This window comes from Pelodiscus sinensis, chromosome 3, assembly GCF_049634645.1.
Source record: "Pelodiscus sinensis isolate JC-2024 chromosome 3, ASM4963464v1, whole genome shotgun sequence".
Taxonomy (NCBI): Eukaryota; Metazoa; Chordata; order Testudines; family Trionychidae; genus Pelodiscus; species Pelodiscus sinensis.
In genome coordinates, this window is record NC_134713.1 from 143781786 (window position 1) to 143800406 (window position 18621).

At 50.7% G+C, this 18621-nt stretch overlaps 1 long non-coding RNA gene across 1 annotated transcript in view; it reads left to right on the forward strand.

The window, feature by feature from the left end:
• LOC142828008 (uncharacterized) overlaps positions 1–18621 on the forward strand; it is a 34906-nt gene that overhangs the window by 11337 nt on the left and 4948 nt on the right. The window lies entirely within an intron of this gene.

Here is an 18621-nt window from a genome sequence, read left to right on the forward strand (position 1 = left end):
CAGGATGTACTGGACTGTCCCCTTCGCGCGGGAGTCTTGCTCTTCCCATCCCTCCTTCAGGAGGTCGAGGATGCCCCTCGGCTGCCTGCCGTAGAGCAGCTCAAACGGTGAGAAGCCGGTTGAAGCCTGCGGCACCTCCCGTACAGCGAACAGGAGGGCGGGCAGGAAGTGGTCCCATTCCCGGGGATCCATCCCCACAAATTTTCTCAGCATTGTTTTTAGCGTCCTGTTAAAACGTTCTACCAGCCCATCGGTCTGAGGGTGGTAGACGGAGGTCTGCAGCTTTTTCACCAGCAGCAGCTTACATAGCTCCGTCATGACCCGTCCGGATATGTTTGTCCCCTGGTCTGTCAGGATCTCCTGGGGTATGCCCACGCGGGCAAAGATTTTGACCAGCTCCGCCGCTAGCCCTGGGGTCTTTGTGTTCCTTAGCGGCACGGCTTCCGGGTAGCGGGTTGCATAGTTGATAAGAACGAGGATATACTGGTTGCCCTTCTTGGACCGGGCCAGAGGGCCCACCAGGTCCAACGCCACCCGCTCAAAAGGGGTGTCTACCACGGGAAGTGGTATCAGGGGGGCTTTCGGCACCCCCTCACCCCCGGCCCGCTGGCACTCGGGGCAGGACACACAGAAGTCCTTGATCTCCCTGTGGATCCCAGGCCAATAGAAGCGTTGCAGGACCCTCTGTGATGTTTTTTCTACCCCCAAGTGGCCAGCCCAGGGGTTCGCGTGTGCCAGCTCGAGGACTTGCCACCGGAACCGCGCCGGCACTAGCAGCTGCCAGTTTTCACCCCCTTCCCCCGGCCGAGTGACCACGCGGTATAGCCGGTCCGCTCTTACCTCGAACCGCGGGCTCTGGGTGTGCCGACGTCCCGAGGGTGTCTCCACCTGGGCCTGCTCCCACGCGTGGGCCAGTGAGCGGTCCTCCCTCTGCTCCCGCAGGAAGTCCTCTCCTTCCTTGACCCCACCGCCGTGTGCTCCTTGCGGCATGGTTTCGCCGGCCTGGGCCTCCGTTGGCCCGCCTGGGTCCCCGCTCTCCTGGGCCACGGGGGGGGCCACCCTGTCTGGGGTCCGCCCCCATCGCTGGATGGCTTGCCGGAAGCCTGGCCAGTCACACCCCAGGATCACGGGGTAGGCCAGGCGCGGGGCCACCGCCACTCGGCAACGCCTCTGACTGGTCCCTCGCCGATCTGCACCCACCGGGTTGGGTACCGCTGCACCTCCCCGTGGATGCACTGTACGGTCACGGGGGGGGTCCCCCTTCTTCTCCCCGTGGTTCCACTTCCTCGCATACCAGGGTCTGGTTGCAGCCGGAGTCCACTAAGGCCCAGGTTGCCCGCCCGTCAAGGCTTACCGGCAGAGTGATTCGGGGTGGTCCTGCGCGTGGGGACCGCCGATCAATCGTTGAGGCCCGCCTGAACGAGCAGTCCATGAAGGGGCATTCTCTGCGGAAGTGCCCCTCTTGGCTGCACTCGAAGCACGTGCCACGCTTCCCTAGTTCCGCCGGACTGTGGGAGGCCCCCCTGGTACCCCCGGGTGCCGTTGTCTCCAGGCTCTCCGAGGTCGCGGGACCGCCTCCGCTCTCCCAGCGTGCCCACGGGATGGGTGGGCCGGCCCCTGCCCCTCGACCTTTCGTGGGGCGCGCTCGCCCTGAGGGTGCGGGGCCCCGGTTCTGGTTCTTGGCTCCTTGCCTCCGATCCTCCTCCCCCTCGGCCGCCAGATAATTCTCCATGGTCGTGACCGCTTCTCCGAGGGTGGTGGGCTGGTGGCGCCGTACCCACATCCATCCTTCGGGTGGAAGGATCTGTAAAAACTGGTCTAATATGATCATGTCGACCACCTGGACCGCGGTCAGCCGCTCAGGGTCCAGCCAGCGAGTGGCGGCCTCTTTTAAGCGTTGGACCACCGCTCGGGGCCGCTCCCCTGGCCAGTACCTCTCGGCCCGGAATTTCTGCCTGTGGGTCTCCGGGGTCACCCCTGCCTGGTCGAGGATGGCTTCCTTTACTTTATGGTAGTGTAGGGCGTCTCGTGCGGCTAAGCCCCTATACGCCCCCTGGGCCGGGCCCGTGAGGTAGGGTGCCAAGAGAGTTGCCCACTGTTCCTCTGGCCAACGGGCGGCCGTGGCCACCCTCTCAAATGTCACCAGGAAGGCCTCCGGGTCGTCCTCGGCCATCATCTTTACCAGCCGTAAGGGTAGGGCCAGGGCCGCCCCACTAGTCGCTCCTGGGGGTATCATCGCCCCCGACTGCTTCTGCAGCTCTAAAACCTCCCGAACCAGTTGTTGCTGGTCCGTGAGCTGTTTTATCAGCTGCGTCTGCTGCTGCTGCTGTTGCTGCTGGTTGTCTACCAACCATTTCAGCAACCCCCCCACCTCCATGCTATCTTCCTCCTGTGGTCTTACCCCACCACCCGTCAGCCCCGAAGGGTCTTTTTTTTTTTTGGGGGGGGGTGTCACCCTACTATGAGGATGCCCACATTCTCCACCAGTGTGGCGACATTGGGCCGCCTGGTCCCCGCCGGCCCCCAGGCCGCTCCCTCGCCTGCGTCTCTCACCCACAGTCTCTGCCCCCGAGTTCCGGCCCCGCTGTCCGGGCCCCCGGGCTTGTGCCCGCCATACCCGGGCTTACGCTCAGCAAACCAGTCCCGGGGGCTTGCACTCCGGCGGGCCCGGCCTTCGGTCCTCCTCGGTTGTCGGAGGTGAAGCCGTCCACCTTCGGCCCCGGTCCTTGGAGTCCCGGGCCGGGTGGTTTCGCCCCAGGTATGGGCTGCGGGGGTCCGGGCCTCCTCCTCCGATCCTCCGCCTTCCCCGGCTCCGCCGGCTCCGCTCCCCGGGTTACCTGCGGGATCAAGGGAAATGCCGTTAGCCTCCTTCCCTTCCGGCCCCTCCCCCTTTTGAGCCGGTACGCTGGAGACGTGCCGCTCCCCCTTGCATCCCCTGCCCGCCTCCTCCTGGGTCCTGCCGCCTGCCACGCCCGGGTTACCTGTGGCCGCGCGCCCCCGCTCGTCCTCCTCCCTGGCGCCCGACCGCGGTTCGTCCGCCGGGGTGCTTTTCCCTGGGCTTAGCCCCGCCGCGCCGCTCGGTGCTTCCCCGTGGGCGGGGCTGTCAGTGCGGGGAGTTTCCTCCCCGTCACAACCTTTAAAAATTTGGGCTTTACTTCATTCATTCCAAATACTATTACTGATTTAATTATTTGATATAACTAATAATATATTTAAGAAAGACCTGTGCTTACATAGCACATCTTTACAAGGATCCCAAAGCACTTTCCAAACTGGTCAGTTTTGGCTTAGTATAAGTGGAATTACATCCTTCTATTTTGGGGGTTGAATTTGGCCCACAAGGATTCAAAGCATCTCAGTGAGGTACATTAGGTATGTATCATTATAGTTATTTTGACATGTAAGTAAACTAAATAACACAGAGGTTAAGTGCTTTGCTCAAGACTACGCAACATCTTAATAGTAGAATGGGGAGCAGAACACACAAACACTCCCTCCCAGTGCTTTATTAGGGTTTCCTTCACACCACTGGGGGTGTGACACCTCAAAGCAGTGAACTGGAAGATTGCAGAAGTGACAGGATCATGGCACTAGGTATAAGGACTGCTGGATGCCCCTTGAACAGAAAAGACTCTACCCAAGGGTAACTGCTGAGTGATCTGAGCAGCACCATAAAGAGGCTGCAGCTGCTCTTTGAATGAAGGAAATGCCACAGATGGCATGCTTTTTCAGTGGTGTCCCCGTGGGGGCTCCACTTGAGGTGTTGGGCTCATCCCGGTGCCTCAGGTCGGAGAGTCGTCAGCCGTGGTCCAGCCGGACCGTGCATGCGTGGAGCGCATGCTGTTCGCGCTGATTGCTAGTTTGTGCACAGTCCGGCTTCCCAGCAGTTCTTCCTTACTGTTCAATGGTCGCAGGCGGTGCAACTCCCTTCTCTTCATCTGTTAAAGAAGAATTGTGTAAATAGTTAGTCAGCCAATAGTTAATAGTAAGTTAGTTAATCAGTTAGTGCTTGTTCAATAGTTTTCCGTTAAAAAAAACCAACAACTTTTTTTCCTCAGTTCGTAGTGCCGTGTTCCTCCAGCTTCAAAAAATGCTCTCAGTGCCATGATGCAATGCCAGCATCTGATGGACACTCCTTATGTGTAAAGTGTTTGAGCGAGGGGCATGTACCCCATAAATGCCCACACTGTTTAAAATTTACTGGCTGAGCAAGAAGGGACCACGAGATGCAGCTGAAGCTGCTACTATACGGCAAGGTACTTCAACCGCAAGATATTCAATCACTGGGACAGTCTGTTCAAAAGACTCCGGCAGCAGCGAAAACCCTGACTGTCTCATCAAAGAGCAGGGCTCAAAAACCGACCAGGCTACCGCAGCAGGGCAAGCAGCAGGGAAAGAGCCTCAGTATTTCCGTGCCCAGCCGCACCTCTCCCGGGGGGCAGATCGGGCAATGGCTGTGCCACCCAGACTGGAATACGCACCGGCTCCAGTTCACAGGCACTCTCAGACACCCGCAGCTGCGGGTGCCCCAGCCCCAGCGGCTCCAACATCGGCCCTAGCATCAGCGGCACTGATCCTGTCAATGTCCACTCCGACTGCCTCTGCTCCGGCTACTGCGGCACCAGCCGTCTCGGCACCAACTATTGTGGCACCGGCTGCCTCGGTGCCTGCTGCTACGGCACCTATCGCAGTGCCGGCTGTCTCAGTGTGGGGTCCAAACCCCTTCTCCCCAGCACTGTCACCAGCGCCAAACTCATTAACATCATGCTATTTGCCGGCACCGGCTTCACCACTTGAAATTAACAAGTGCCAAAGCGCTAGTGAACTAGCCTCCAGGTCTGCACCGTGCAGGCTTCCAGACCATTCACCGGCATTGCAGCATCAGGGCTCCCCCCAAGGTCAAACCAGTCAATACTGCGTGCAGGAGTTGACCATTCAACAGGCACAAGGTTTCTTCTTCGAGCAGTGTCCCATGGGTGCTCCACTGTTGGTGTCGGGCTTGTCCCGGCACTGCAGATTGGAGATCTTTTCCAGCCGTAGTCTGCCAGACCACACATGTGCGAAGTGCGGCTCGTGGCTTTTCATGCCATTTGCGTGCGATCCAGCCCCCTGCCAGTTCCTCCTGATCGTCCTCGGCCGCGGACGGACTCAACGCTCTATCCTTAACTCCTGTCAGAAAGAGAGATAGTTTACGTTTAGTTGTATATAGTTATAGTATAGTTATAGTTACTGTTCCTAACCAGTTTAGTTTCAGTTGTTTAAGAAAAAAAACAAAACCATTTTTCCTTCTATAGTTACTGTAAATAGTTTCAATGCCCGGTTTTAAGAAGTGCGGTGAATGCTGCGAGGCAATGCCTGCCTCCGATGGCCATTCCCTGTGTATCAGGTGTCTAGGGGAAGGCCACATACCTTCAAAATGTTCCCATTGCTCAAAGCTCACGGCTAGAGCAAGAAGGGATAGGGACATGCGTTTGAAAATCTTATTATTCGACAAATCCCTGCAGCCCAAAACTCAACAACCTAAGGGGCACGCAGAACAACCCAAGAAAGCGAAGAGGAAATCGTCTCCATCACAATCCTTTCCACGTTCACGGGTGACCATGGGGGATAAGCCAGGGACCTCGGGGGCACCTGCCGCACAGGGCACTGGAGAACCAAAGATCAGCCGAAGTAAATCAGCTCCAAGCCCCTCTATATTGGGCTCGACAGTCTCAGCCGTTCCCTAGGTCTCCAAACCACTCCCAGGGACTTCCATGGCCCCGAGACCCTCTCCCAGTAATAGATGCTCCCTGGCACTGACCCGTAACCCAGCACTGAGTCGCTCCACAGCACAGGAACGCTCGTTGGCACCGACTCATACGCTGGCACGAGCATGATCGCCAGCTTGGAGTCGCGCTCCACCCCAAGCACATGTGGCACCGAGGCGTCCCTTGCCTCTAAGACACTCTCCAGCGTCTCGATGATTGCCAGCACTGAGACAACCGGCACCAAGATTACTGGCGCAGAAGCACTCTGAAACGTCTGAGTGCCCTTTGTCTCCCATAACCTTCCCAGTGCTGAGTTGACCGCCAACACCAAGGAGTCTTTCACCTCCTTCATACTCCTCGGCACCGAGGCATCAATCACTGCCGAGGTGTTCACCAGCACTAAGATGCTTCTCCCTGTCGAGGCGCTTGCCAGCACTGAGTCACCCTTCTGCATCAGGCTGATCGCTGACGCACAGGCGCTCCTCTCCATCAACACACTCTCCAGCACCAAGACGTCCCTTGCCTTTGAGACGATCCTCTCCCTCTAAACGCATGCTGGCACCGACACAATCGCTGGTACCGCGATGTTCCCCAGTAACAGTCATCCCTTCGGCATGCCCCTCAGTACTGGAGGGCACTGTGGCACTGACCTCCTCAGTGCCAGTGCAGCTCTTTCTCTATACAGCTTTCTCCACTCCAACTTCCTCTCCACTGGAGCAGCTGTTGACATTACCTACTCAACATAAGACCAGGAAACTGCCCTTGCTATCACCAAGCCCAGAATTCTTGCCTGAGCTATGATCACCATCTCCAGCGTACTCCAGATACTGGAGTAACCGCCATACTTCTCCACAACCAAGACATCACTACTGTCATGATCACCGATCGTCCAGCTATACCACCTACTATAGAGAAAGGTCACGGTCTCCCATATCACCCACGCTCTTGACCCATTCTGATTATTACAGACAGTACCGACATTCTTCATCACCATACCATCACCAGAGGTCGCCTCATACACGCTTCCACTCCTCTATCACGAGGGAATACCCTAACCCTTCCCCATCTTCAAAACCACCAACTTCCTTAGGGTCTCCATCGCACACCCAGGCTATACAGCAATTTCTTTCCACTCGAGAGCCTGAACCCAATAGGTCACGTACGGACCAATCCTCCTTGTCCCCAGATGACACAATTTTTCAAGGGGACACTTCACCCTTGGACAATCTCCATCAATTTCAGGAGCTTTTTAAAAGAGTGGCAGAGAGCCAAAAGGTTCAGGTAGGGGATGTTCAGCAAAAACACCACTACCTCCTCTGTAACATCAAGCAGTCTCACCAGGCCAAAATCTCCCTGCCATTGGATGAAGCTATTCTGGAGATAGCTGATGATATTTGGCAGCTGCCCGCTTCCGCCCCAACCACAAATAAGGCAGATAAAAAGTACTTCATTCCTGCCAAAGAGATGGGGTTTCTTTTTACTCACCCACAGCCAAATTCATTGGTTGTGGATGCTGTACAACAAAAAGCGAAGATGCCCCAACATAAGCCTACTGTTGCAGACAAGGACAGAGTAAGTGCCTTGACTTATTTGGTCGCAAAGTATCATTCCTTGGTAACACTTACTTTTCTCATGGCCAACTATTCAGCATTGTTGGCGAATCACAATTTTGACAATTATGCTAAATTAGTGCCGCTACTTGAACACCTACCAGACACCAAACAGGACATCTTATAGGCAGTAATACAGGAAGGATACACGGCTTCCAAAACAGCTTTACATATTGCTCTGGATACGGCCAACACTGCAGCACGCACGACAGCGACATTGGTAGTGATGTGCAGGGCATCCTGGCTACAACAGTCGTCTGCCCCAAAGGATCTTTTGTCAAAAGTTGAGGATCTACCGTTCAACAGGCAGAATCTTTTTTCCGATGAGATGGATCAACTCCTTCAGTTGGGAAAAGATTCTAGGACTACTTTAAATACGTTGGGCATGTACATACCACAGTAACACCGCAAATGATACAATCCTTATCAAAGGCAAAGACCACTTCTTCGGCAGCCTCCTCCATACAGGCCACATGAGCAACACCACGGGTTTTCTCCAAGACCCTTGCCATAGTGACTGCCTATCTTCATCGTCCGCACGTGATGATTTTTCTGTACCTCGACGACTGCCTAATTAGAGCTCAATCATTGGAGGGAGCATGCCACAGACACCACACTCATAGTCTTCAAAGCACTGGGTCTTATTCTCAATATCCCCAAGTCGTCCTTGGAACCGCACTAATCAATACAATTCATCAGAGCTCATTTCGACTGTACACGTGAACGAGCTTTCTTGCCAACAGCACGGTTCCAGATGATACAGGATTTGATTCAGATTTTGCTAATCAGCCCAATGGTTCCCATACTATGGTGTCTACATCTTATGGGACATATGGCTTCCACGACGTATGTCATCAAACACGTAAGGTTACGTTTCACTCCCTTCAACACTGGATGGCAACGGTATGCCCCCCAAATGTCCGCAGCATACACATGGCAGTAACAATTCTCACCCACGTCAAAGTGTCACTAGCTTGGTGGACTGTTCCAGACAATCAAATGTTGGGTGTACCTTTTCATCGCTCACAGCTGTCAGTACAGCTTACAACCGATGCGTCACTCATCGGATGGGGCTCTCACCTTGGGCACGAGCAAGTACAAGGCCTGTGGACTCCCGACGAATCGTGAGGCACATCAGCTTCCTGGAACTCAGGGCAATGTACAATGCTTGCCAGCATTTCCTTCCCATTATTCGAGAACAAGTCACACAAATACTCACCGACAATATGACGACCGTTTATTATATAAACAAACAAGGTGGAGCCAGATTCCACTCCTTGTGTGCAGAGGTGGTACGTCTATGGAATCTGTGCAACCATCACAATGTTTCTCTAACTGCAGAATATCTCATGGGCCAGCACAACGTCACAGCCGATGCCCTGAGCAGACATTTTTCTCTCAACCATGAGTGGGAGTTACATCCCAAGGTGCTTTCTGCAATATTTCACCGATGGGGATTTCCGTCAGTAGACCTATTTGCTACTCGCCACCACGCGAAGTGTCCTCAATATTGCTCAAGAGTGGGAATTGGACGAGATTCAAAAGGGGATGCTGTCCTCTGCAACTGGAGTCATCACCTATTATACGTGTTCCCCCCCACACCTCTAATACCCAGGCTCATGGAGAAAATTATTTGGGACGGAGCCACAGTGATCCTAATAGCCCCTGCTTGGCCACGGCAGACGTGGTATCCTTACCTGCATCGTATGTCGATACGTCCTCCATATGCTTTACCGATACGACACGATCTGCTTTCGCAGAATCACCGCTCCCCGCTCCATCCACAGATCATTCATCTCGCACTGATGGCGTGGTACCTAGTTGGTTCCAACAGTCAGAAATACCATGCTCATAATCCGTCAAACACATATTGCTAAACAGTAGAAAATCATCCACATAAACTACTTACCTTTCAAAGTGGTCTCGCTTCCCATCCTGGTGCTTCCAAATGGGTCTGGATCCGACCTCTGCACCCATACAGAGCACCCTAGACTACCTGGTGCATCTCAGATATTCCGGCCTTGCCTATGCCTCCATTAAAGTACATGTCGCTGCAATAACCGCCTTTCACCAATCTGTCGAAGGATACTCAATATTCTCCCGTCCGATAATGAAAAGGTTCTTGAAAGGAATGACCAACTTGTATCCGCACCATACTCAGCCTGCAACCCTTGGGATCTTGAAATGGTCCTCAATGCTTTGATGGGTAAACCTTTTGAACCCTTAGCAATGTGCAACCTTCATAACCTATCCATGAAGGTCGTTTTCTTGCTGGCGATTACCTCCGCGAGGAGAGTCAGCGAGCTAGCTGCTGTATCAACCTCACCTCCCTATACGGTATTCACTCACCAAGGGGTGATTTTGAGACCGCAACCACGTTTTCTCCCCAAGGTGAACTCCCGTTTTCACATCAATGAGCCTATAGTTTTGCCTATCTTCCACCCCATGCCTCATCCTTTGCCCAAACATGCACGCCTGCACGCTTTGGATGTGAGACGAGCGCTGGCCTTTTATATCAAAAGAACTAGACCTTTCCGAAAGGCGGACTCACTACTAGTATCTATAGCAGAATGTTCTAAGGGCTGTCCATTATCTGCACAACGCATCTCCTCCATTATTGTGGCAGTGTATAAGGAGTTGCTATAACCTGCAAAACAAACCACTACCATCGGCATTGAGAGCCCACTCGACTCGAGCTGTTGCAACATCCACTGCTTTTCTCAAGGGAGTCCCATTGAGAGATATTTGTAGGGCTGCCACGTGGTCTTCGAATTTAACCTTCGCTACACATTACACCATCCCCAATCTCCTAATACCAGATACAGCTGTGGCATCTGCGGTGTTATCCACAGTTACAGCACATTAGCTCCGAACCCTCCTCCATTCGTGAGCTACTGCTGTACATTCACCAACAGTGGAGCACCCATGGGACACTGCTCAAAGAAGAAGAAGAAGTTACCTTGTGCCATAACGATGGTTCTTTGAGATGCATGTCCCATGGGTGCTCCATGACCTGCCCTCCTCCCCTCTTCGGAGTTTTTCTATTTTATGTCTTTCAGATCAAGAGGCAGGAGGAACTGGCGGGGGCCAGATCACACGCACTCAAACGGCGCGAAAAGCCATGAGCCATGAGCCATGAGCCGCACTTTGCGCATGCGTGATCCAGCATACTGCTGGAAAAATCTCTGATCTGTGGCACCGGGACAAGCCCGACACCAACAGTGGAGCACCCACGGGACACACATCTTGAAGAACCATCGTTAACTACACAAGGTGAGTAACTTCTTCTTCTCTCTTCACCAAGTCCCGAACAATTAGCTTTTTCTTCACAGACCCGATCACCTTCTTCTGCCTTCTCTGAGCTGCACAGACATGAGGTTCATGCTGTCACTATCTTGCGAAGACACTCTCAACAATACTCAGTCACCTCATCATTACCACAGACGTTCTCGATCATCATACACCAGATGCAGATCTCGCTCACCTAGATCGCCTATATGCTCATCTTCATCTCGATATCGTCACAATTAGAAACGACAGTACTCACCTGCATATTCATCGTCTCATTATTATCGTGATCATCGTTGCTGCCATAGTGACTATCATAATGAGTGACGATACTCTTCTGGACACTCTTCCTCCTGGTCTCCACGACGCTACCAGTATCGCTCTCACAACAGCTCCAGGGTTCCCACGCCACCATGTGCTTGCACTCGACCCTCTACACCATCTGCAAATGCGCCTCTCTCTCTCAAGCACACTCAGAACCAGTACAATTAGTGACACCGGAACAGGCACAACCGCAGGAGCAATCCCCAGTGGACCACTCTTTTGCTTCTTCCTCTCCGGATGATGTAGTGTTCCCTGGTGATTCTTCTCCAGTAGATGACTCTCGTCAATTTCAGGAACACTTTAAAAGAGTGGCAGAATCACAGGACCTGCATGTAGCGGAGGTTCAACAAAAGCATCATAAGCTGTTGAAGAACCTTCAAAATTCTCAAAAATCCAAAATGGCATTACTCTTTGATGATGCAATCCTAGAAATTGCCAATGATATATGGCAAACACAGGCATCCTCTCAGACCACTCACAAGAGGGCAGACAAGAAATATTTCGTTCCCCCGAAGGGAATGGAATTTCTGTTCATGCACCCTCGACTGAATTCATTAGTTGTGGATGCAGCTCAGCAAAAATCCAAGATGCCACAACATAGGAATGCTACTGCTGATAAAGAATCTAAACGCTTAGACCTTTTTGGATGAAAGGTTTCTTCTTCTGCCACACTTATACTTAGAATGGTGAACTACATTGCTCATCTGTCTAACCATAGCTTCGATAATTATTCTAAGATGGAGGCAGTTTTAGAGAACTTACCTGACGAGAAACAGCAGCTCTTAAAATCAGTTATCCAGGAAGGTTATATGGCCTCAACAACGGCCTTGTAAATTTCCCTGAATATTGCCGATGCTGAGGCATGGGCCACGGCAACGTCAGTGGTCATGAGAGGGTCTTCGTGGCTACAGATGGCATCCGTACCTAAGGATTTACAATCAAAGGTAGAAGCCCTGCCCTTTGACAGTCTATTTGCAGAGAAATCAGACCAAGTTTTGCATTCTGGGAAATATCCTAGAACTACCCTGAAAATGTTAGGGATGTATACACCTCCATATCATTGCAAATGGTATATGCCCTACTTCTGATAGAGATCTTTCTCATATGGGGCACCCAGGTTTAGACAACAGGACCATCCACAACAACAACAATGACCCAGACCACGCCAGCGAAAGCGAAGACCGCAAACTGAACGAAACCCTAATTCCCAAAACAACAGACAGCAAGTTTGATGAGCTGATCGAGGGACTGAGAACCATTCCATTAACGTATGACCTGGGAACACAGAAGTTATTCCATCATCGATTGAGGCTGTACCAGCACAGATGGTTTGCCATCACCACAGACCGCTGGGTCCGGGAGTTAATAACATCAGGATACTCCCATCCCTCTTCTTTCCCTTTCCCTCACCTCCCCTCCATTCCTGTCTCTTTTCAGGGACCCATCTCACGAGAATCTCCTAATGCAAGAGGTTCTCCGTTGCATAGAGATTGGTGCAGTGGAGACAGTACCCGATCAATTTTGGGGCAAGGGATTTTACTCCCGCTATTTTCTCACCGAGAAGAAATCGGAAGGATGGAGACCCATTCTGGACCTTCACAATCTCAATAGGTATCTCAGGAAGCAGAGATTCAGGATGGTAACTCTAATTTCTATATTCCCAGCTTTGAACAAAGGGTTCTCGTCCCTCGATCTGCAAGATGCGTATTGCCATGTGACGATACACCCAGCACTCAGACATTTTCTGAGGTTCGTCGTAGACACACAGTACTTTCAGTACAAAGTCCTTCCATTCAGCCTCTTCTCCGCACCCAGAGTTTTCTCAAAGACCCTTGCAGTGATGGCAGTGTATCTTCATCGTCAAGACATCATGATCTTCCCATATCTAGACGATTGCCTGATCAAGGCTCATTCATTCGAAAGTGCACTGTGGGCCACTCAGGTCACAAGAGACTAATTCACGGATCTGGGACTTGTGTTGAACGTCCCAAAGTCCTCGCTCGACCACAAAGATCCCTCGTGTTCATTGGGGCACGGTTAGATTCTACGGCGGCCAAGGCCTATCTTCCTACAGAGAGGTTCCACAGGATACAGAGCCTCACACCGACGCTGTCCCTCAGCCCAAGAGTGTCAATATTTACCTGTTTCCAACTCTTGGGGCATATGGTGGCAACAACATACGTAGTACAGCACGCCAGACTACGCCTCAGGTGCCTTCAACATTGGCTGGCGTCCATATATCATCTGGGTAATTGCGACCTACGCAGGCTAGTAACATTGCCATCGACAGTGAAACAATCCCTCACTTAATGGACTTCTCCGACCATTACAATCCCTCACTTAATGGACATTCTCCAGGGTTCCTTTCCACCATCTGCATCCCACTGTCCAAGTTACTTTGGACGCTTCTCTCCTAGGATGGGGAGCCCACTGCGAGGGCAAATTCGCTCAAGGCCAATGGAATGCTCACGAAGCCCTGCAACACATCAGTTTTCTAGAACTCAGGGTGGTGTTCAATTCATGCAAGACATTCCTTCCCAGGATCAGTGGTCAGATGGTCCAGGTCTTCTCCGACAACACCACCATGGTGTACTACATCAACCAACAAGGAGGATCCCGATCCAGATCCCTCTGTGCAGAAGCCACGAAGCTATTGTAATTGGTGTAAGTCCTTAGTTCAAATTAACTGTTACTCCTCGTGGAATGAGAAGTAACATTCTTGTGGAATGAGGAGTAACAGTTAATTAGAGCTAAGGACTTAGTTCGAATTAATGCTTCACTGCCGCATGTAGTCGCGCGGCAGTGAGTTCGGGCTAGTGAAATTTCAAAATGGCGACTGGACGGGAATATGCAAATAAAGCCCGGGATATTTAAATCCCGGACTTCATTTGCAACTCTGGTCACCTCATTTGCCTACCTAGCTCGAATTAACGAGCTAGTGTAGACATACCCTAAGTCATGCCTTCAAGGACCTCCACTAGGGAGTACTGCCAGCCCTCAACAGATGCCTTGCTGTCAATATAGCTTCATGCAAATCTCTTTAAACAGCAACATATATATTTATAAAATAGTCCAAGGAAGGTTCATATTAATCTGAATGCTAGTTCTATAATGAATTTAAATGGTCAAGATTGACTTTTAAAATGTTGTAATTTATTTGCTCTTTTCAATTCTTTTCTGTGTTTAAACCTCCTCCTGTTCCTTCTCACAGTTTGGATATCATGGGGACTTGCAGTTATTACCTTCTGTGCTTGTGTTCTTGGTACTTTTCTAAATAAATCTTATTCCTGGAAATCAACATTTTATTCTTGCCTTGTCTACCTTGACTACTCTTGCCTCTACTGACTATCCTCTATGTACACATCAACATTGTTCTGAAAACTAATAGAATCAGCATCCCAAAACAGAACAGAGTGGAGAGGCTACTACAATTGTGCATGTATCTAATGTTTGGAGTGATACAAGCAATCCCCTTTTCCATAAACTAATGTGAAGTACTGTGAGTTAGTTAACATGCTTCTGGTTTCCTATTGATGTGCACAGAGAAAGGTATTTGCACAGACTCTAGCTATTTCTTTAGATAACTGAACTGTTTCTATTATCAAGGCAAAGGAGAGTAACAAATGATTACTTTGTTGTTGTTGGCTTTCGCCCATAAAAACAAGTTATCTGAAGCCCTGTAAATAAGGTAACTTGGAAACATGCATAGAGTAAGGAAACTCGTTTTATGTTTACATTTTTTAACTTTTCATTGTATACATGTATTTTGTTAGCGATTTTTTAGATCTTAGGTTTGGTTCAGAGAAGCAAAGCACCCCAAAACTTAAATAGTAAGAGTAATTTCCTATAATCTATACCTTCTATCTGAAAATGTTAGAGAACGTTACTAATATTAATGAATTTGTCCTCATAATACCCTTGTTGAGTAGTTGGTGTTGTTATCCCTTTTTTCATAGAATCATAGGACAGGAGGGGACCTTGAAAAGCCATTTAGTCCAGTGACAAGACGAAATATTATCTAGATCATCCCTGACAGTTGTTTGTCTAACCTGCTCTTAAAAATCTCTAATGATAGAGATTCCAGAATCTCCCTAGGCAATTTATTTTAGTGCTTAACTAACCTAGCAGTTAGAAAGTTTTCCTAATATTCAACCTAAACCTCCCTTACTGCAGTTTAACTCTATTGCTTCTTATCCTATTCTCAGAGGTTAAGAACAATTTCTTTTCCTTCTCTTTGTAACAACCTTTTATATTCTTTAAATCTGTTATCATGTCCTCTTTCAGTCTTCTCTTTTCCAGACTAAACACATCCATATTTTTTCAGTCTTCTCACATAGGTCATATTTTCTAGACCTTTAATAATTTTTGTTGCTCATCTCTGGACACAATAGTCCAGTTCAGGCTTAATCAGTGCAGAGTGAAGTGGAAGGACTTACTTCTCATATCTTGCTTACAACACTGTTGCTAGTACATCCCAGAATGATGTTGGTTTTTTTCACAGCAGTGTTACATTGTTGACTCATATATAGCATGTGATTCACTATGATCCCCAGATCCCTTTATACAGTACTCCTATGTAGGCAGTCAGCTTCCCTTTTATATGTGTGCAAAGTGGACTTCTTTGCAATTGGCCATATTGAATTTCATCCTATTTACTTCAGACCATTTCTCCAGTTTGTCCAGATCATTTTGAATTATTGTCCTCCAAAGCACTTGTAATCCTCCCCATCTTGGTACTATCTGCAAACTTTATAAATGTACATGAAGCAACTGAGGCACAGAGAGATTAAGTGACCTGTGCAAGAAAACACAGTAATTCCATGGCCAAACCCAGTCTTCCTAGTGCTGTGGTTTGACCACTATATCCAGTTTATCTCAGGTTCAGTTATACTACTTAAACCTCTGAATTCACAAAATTAGGGTGAAAAAAATTACAGCAACTAACCTACCTACATTTTGGATCTTCCTATATCTGGTCAGACTAGAAACCATCTAAAAACCCCATTTAATAATATTTCAGCATTCCCCTCTTCCTATCTCACAAGCAAAGTGTGAAGGGAAATCGGGGAAGGTCATATTTGACCTTCAGAAAATGTAGTGAAAATGTTTGAGGTGGTTTTATCTGATCAAGTTCACCCATCCTATACTTTAATAGGTGTCTCTGATTTTGCTAGAAATTGTAACATTAGTACAAAAGAGACTGATTCATAAGCACAACTGAAAATATATTAGGGATTGACCTTATAAGGTGCTAAGTACACCAACTTCTATTGACTTCATCCTCTCACAGGAGCAGACACTAAGCCCTAGGGGTTCTCAGGCATGGGTTAATGAAACTGACTAATAGATATAGCTTTATCAGTAACACTTTGAACTTGTACAAGGACTCAGTCAAGTTTAGGGTATAAGTTTGGATACAATACTATTAAAATCAGTTTGAATAAGTGCATACGCACATTCTGAAATATGCCTCTTTAATTTTCCTGCTGCAGTCAGGTTTTAAAATCTCCTTGGCTATGTCTACACTTCAGGCTTCTTGCGCAAGAGCGTGTCCACACTGCTCAAAATGTATCGCAAAAGTGAAGCACTTTTGCTCAAGAAAGCGTCCATGCCTGTGGGATACTCTTGCGCAAAGATCTCCTCCTCAGCCCACCCCACCCAGAACCACTTTGGACAGGGCAAAAGGGCACCAGGACCTTCTGGGGGCGGGGGCTGGAGCTCCTCTGAGACGCATGCTTAAAGGGATCTCTGTGGACAGCTGTTTCTGCTGCTGCATGCTTTGGGACCTCTGGTAGGGACTGAATGCTGTAGCAGTGCCTGTTGTGGTTGCCCACAGCCTCTTTGGACACCACAGCTTGTGCCCTAGTGCCTTTGGGGACTTCTGCCTTCTCCTTGCTCTGCCATGGAGCCAGAGATGGCCCTGTGCCTGCTATGGCCTCACACGGCCATTGTGGAGTGCATGCAGCTTCTGCTCTATGCTGCCTCACTACTCCTGCATGAGCATGATGCCGAGCTCACTCTGGACTCCCTCTCCCTGGATGCGGTGGCTTTGCTGTGGCATCCCTGCCCCACTGTGGAGAGGCATCACTGGAGACTCAACACCAATTCTGACTGGTGGGATCGGCTGGTCCTGGAGCAATGGGACAACCAGCAGTGGCTCCAGAACATTAGGTTGCAGAAGCAGACATTCTTGGAGCTGTATGCCTGGTTCACCCCTGCACTCCTCAGACACGACACTCAGCTGTGGCCCACCATCCCTGTCAACAAGAGAGTCTCCATTGCCGTGTAGAAGCTGGCCACCCCGGACAGCTACCGCTTGGTGGTACACCAGTTCAGGTGGGCAGGTCCTCGGTGGGTGCCATCTTGATGCTGGTAAATCCCTGGGGGGTGGAGGGTTGCAGGTAAATCCCCGGGAGAAGGGAAGACTCCAGGCTGGGGCGAAGACGGGGTGGGGGAGGGCCCTGCTGGTGTGGGGAGGTCCGGGGTAAGGAGGCCCTTGTGTGTTTGAGGGGAGATGGCATCAAAAGGGGGTTGGGCACACCCTGCCTCATTCTGTGTGTTCCCAGTGTTTCTGTGTGCCCTGCAGTCATCAGAGCCATCAATGACATCCTGCTCAAGAGGGTCATCCGCCTGCAGGATGTGAACGCAACCATAGCTGGCTTCGCTGCCCTGCGGTTCCCCAACTGTGGGGGAGGCGTGGATGGGTCCCACATTCCCATACGGGCACTGGAGCATCGAGTGGCCCACTTCATCAACTGGAAGGGGTACTTCTCAATGGTGCTCCAGGCCTTTGTGGACCCCTGAGGCCACTTCACGGACATTTATGGGGGATGGTCAGGGAGGGCACATGATGCCCGCATCCTAAGAAATTCCAGCCTGTTTCGCAGGATGGAGGTGGGCACTTTCTTTCCCCAGCAGGAATTTACAGTTGGGGATGTCTGCATGCCACTGTGGGGGAAGCGGCCTATCCCCTCATGCTGTAGCTGATGCGGCCGTACACCAGACACATGGACCTTGGCTGGGAAACATTCAACCTGCACCTGAACCGGGCCCGCAACCAGGTGAAGTGCGCCTTCAGATGGCTGAAGGCGAGACTCTGTTGCCTGCTCACCTGTCTCTTGATGTGGGAGGGCAGAACATCCCGGAGATTGTAGCAGCATGTTGAGTGCTGCACAACATAGTGGAGTGGAAGAGGGAGGCCTTTCTCCCAAGGTGGATGGCAGGTAAGGGTCAGGCGTTCGAGCAACCCTGGACAGCCACCATCTGGCAGGTGTACCATGATGGGGTGCGCATCTGGGAGGCCCTGAAGGAGATGTTCTCCCAAAGCCCACACTAGAGTCACTTCTGTCTCCCATCTACATCTCCCTCCCATCCTCAACACTTCCTTCCTCCCCCCTTCCCTCATCTCCCAATAAACACAACTGTTTTTGTGTAAACAACAATAAACTGTATTTATTTACATGGGGACGAAGGGTGGGCAGTGGGAGGGGACTCTGAACTGGGAGGGGGAGGAGGAAGGGGCTCTCAACTAGGAGGGGGAGTTATTGTTCAGAGGGGTGGCTTCTCCCAGCACATCTGCAGGTGTGGAGGCCTTGGTGCCCTTCAGCCCAGGTTGGGGCAGGCAGCACAGGGAGGTGGGCAGGACAGGGTAC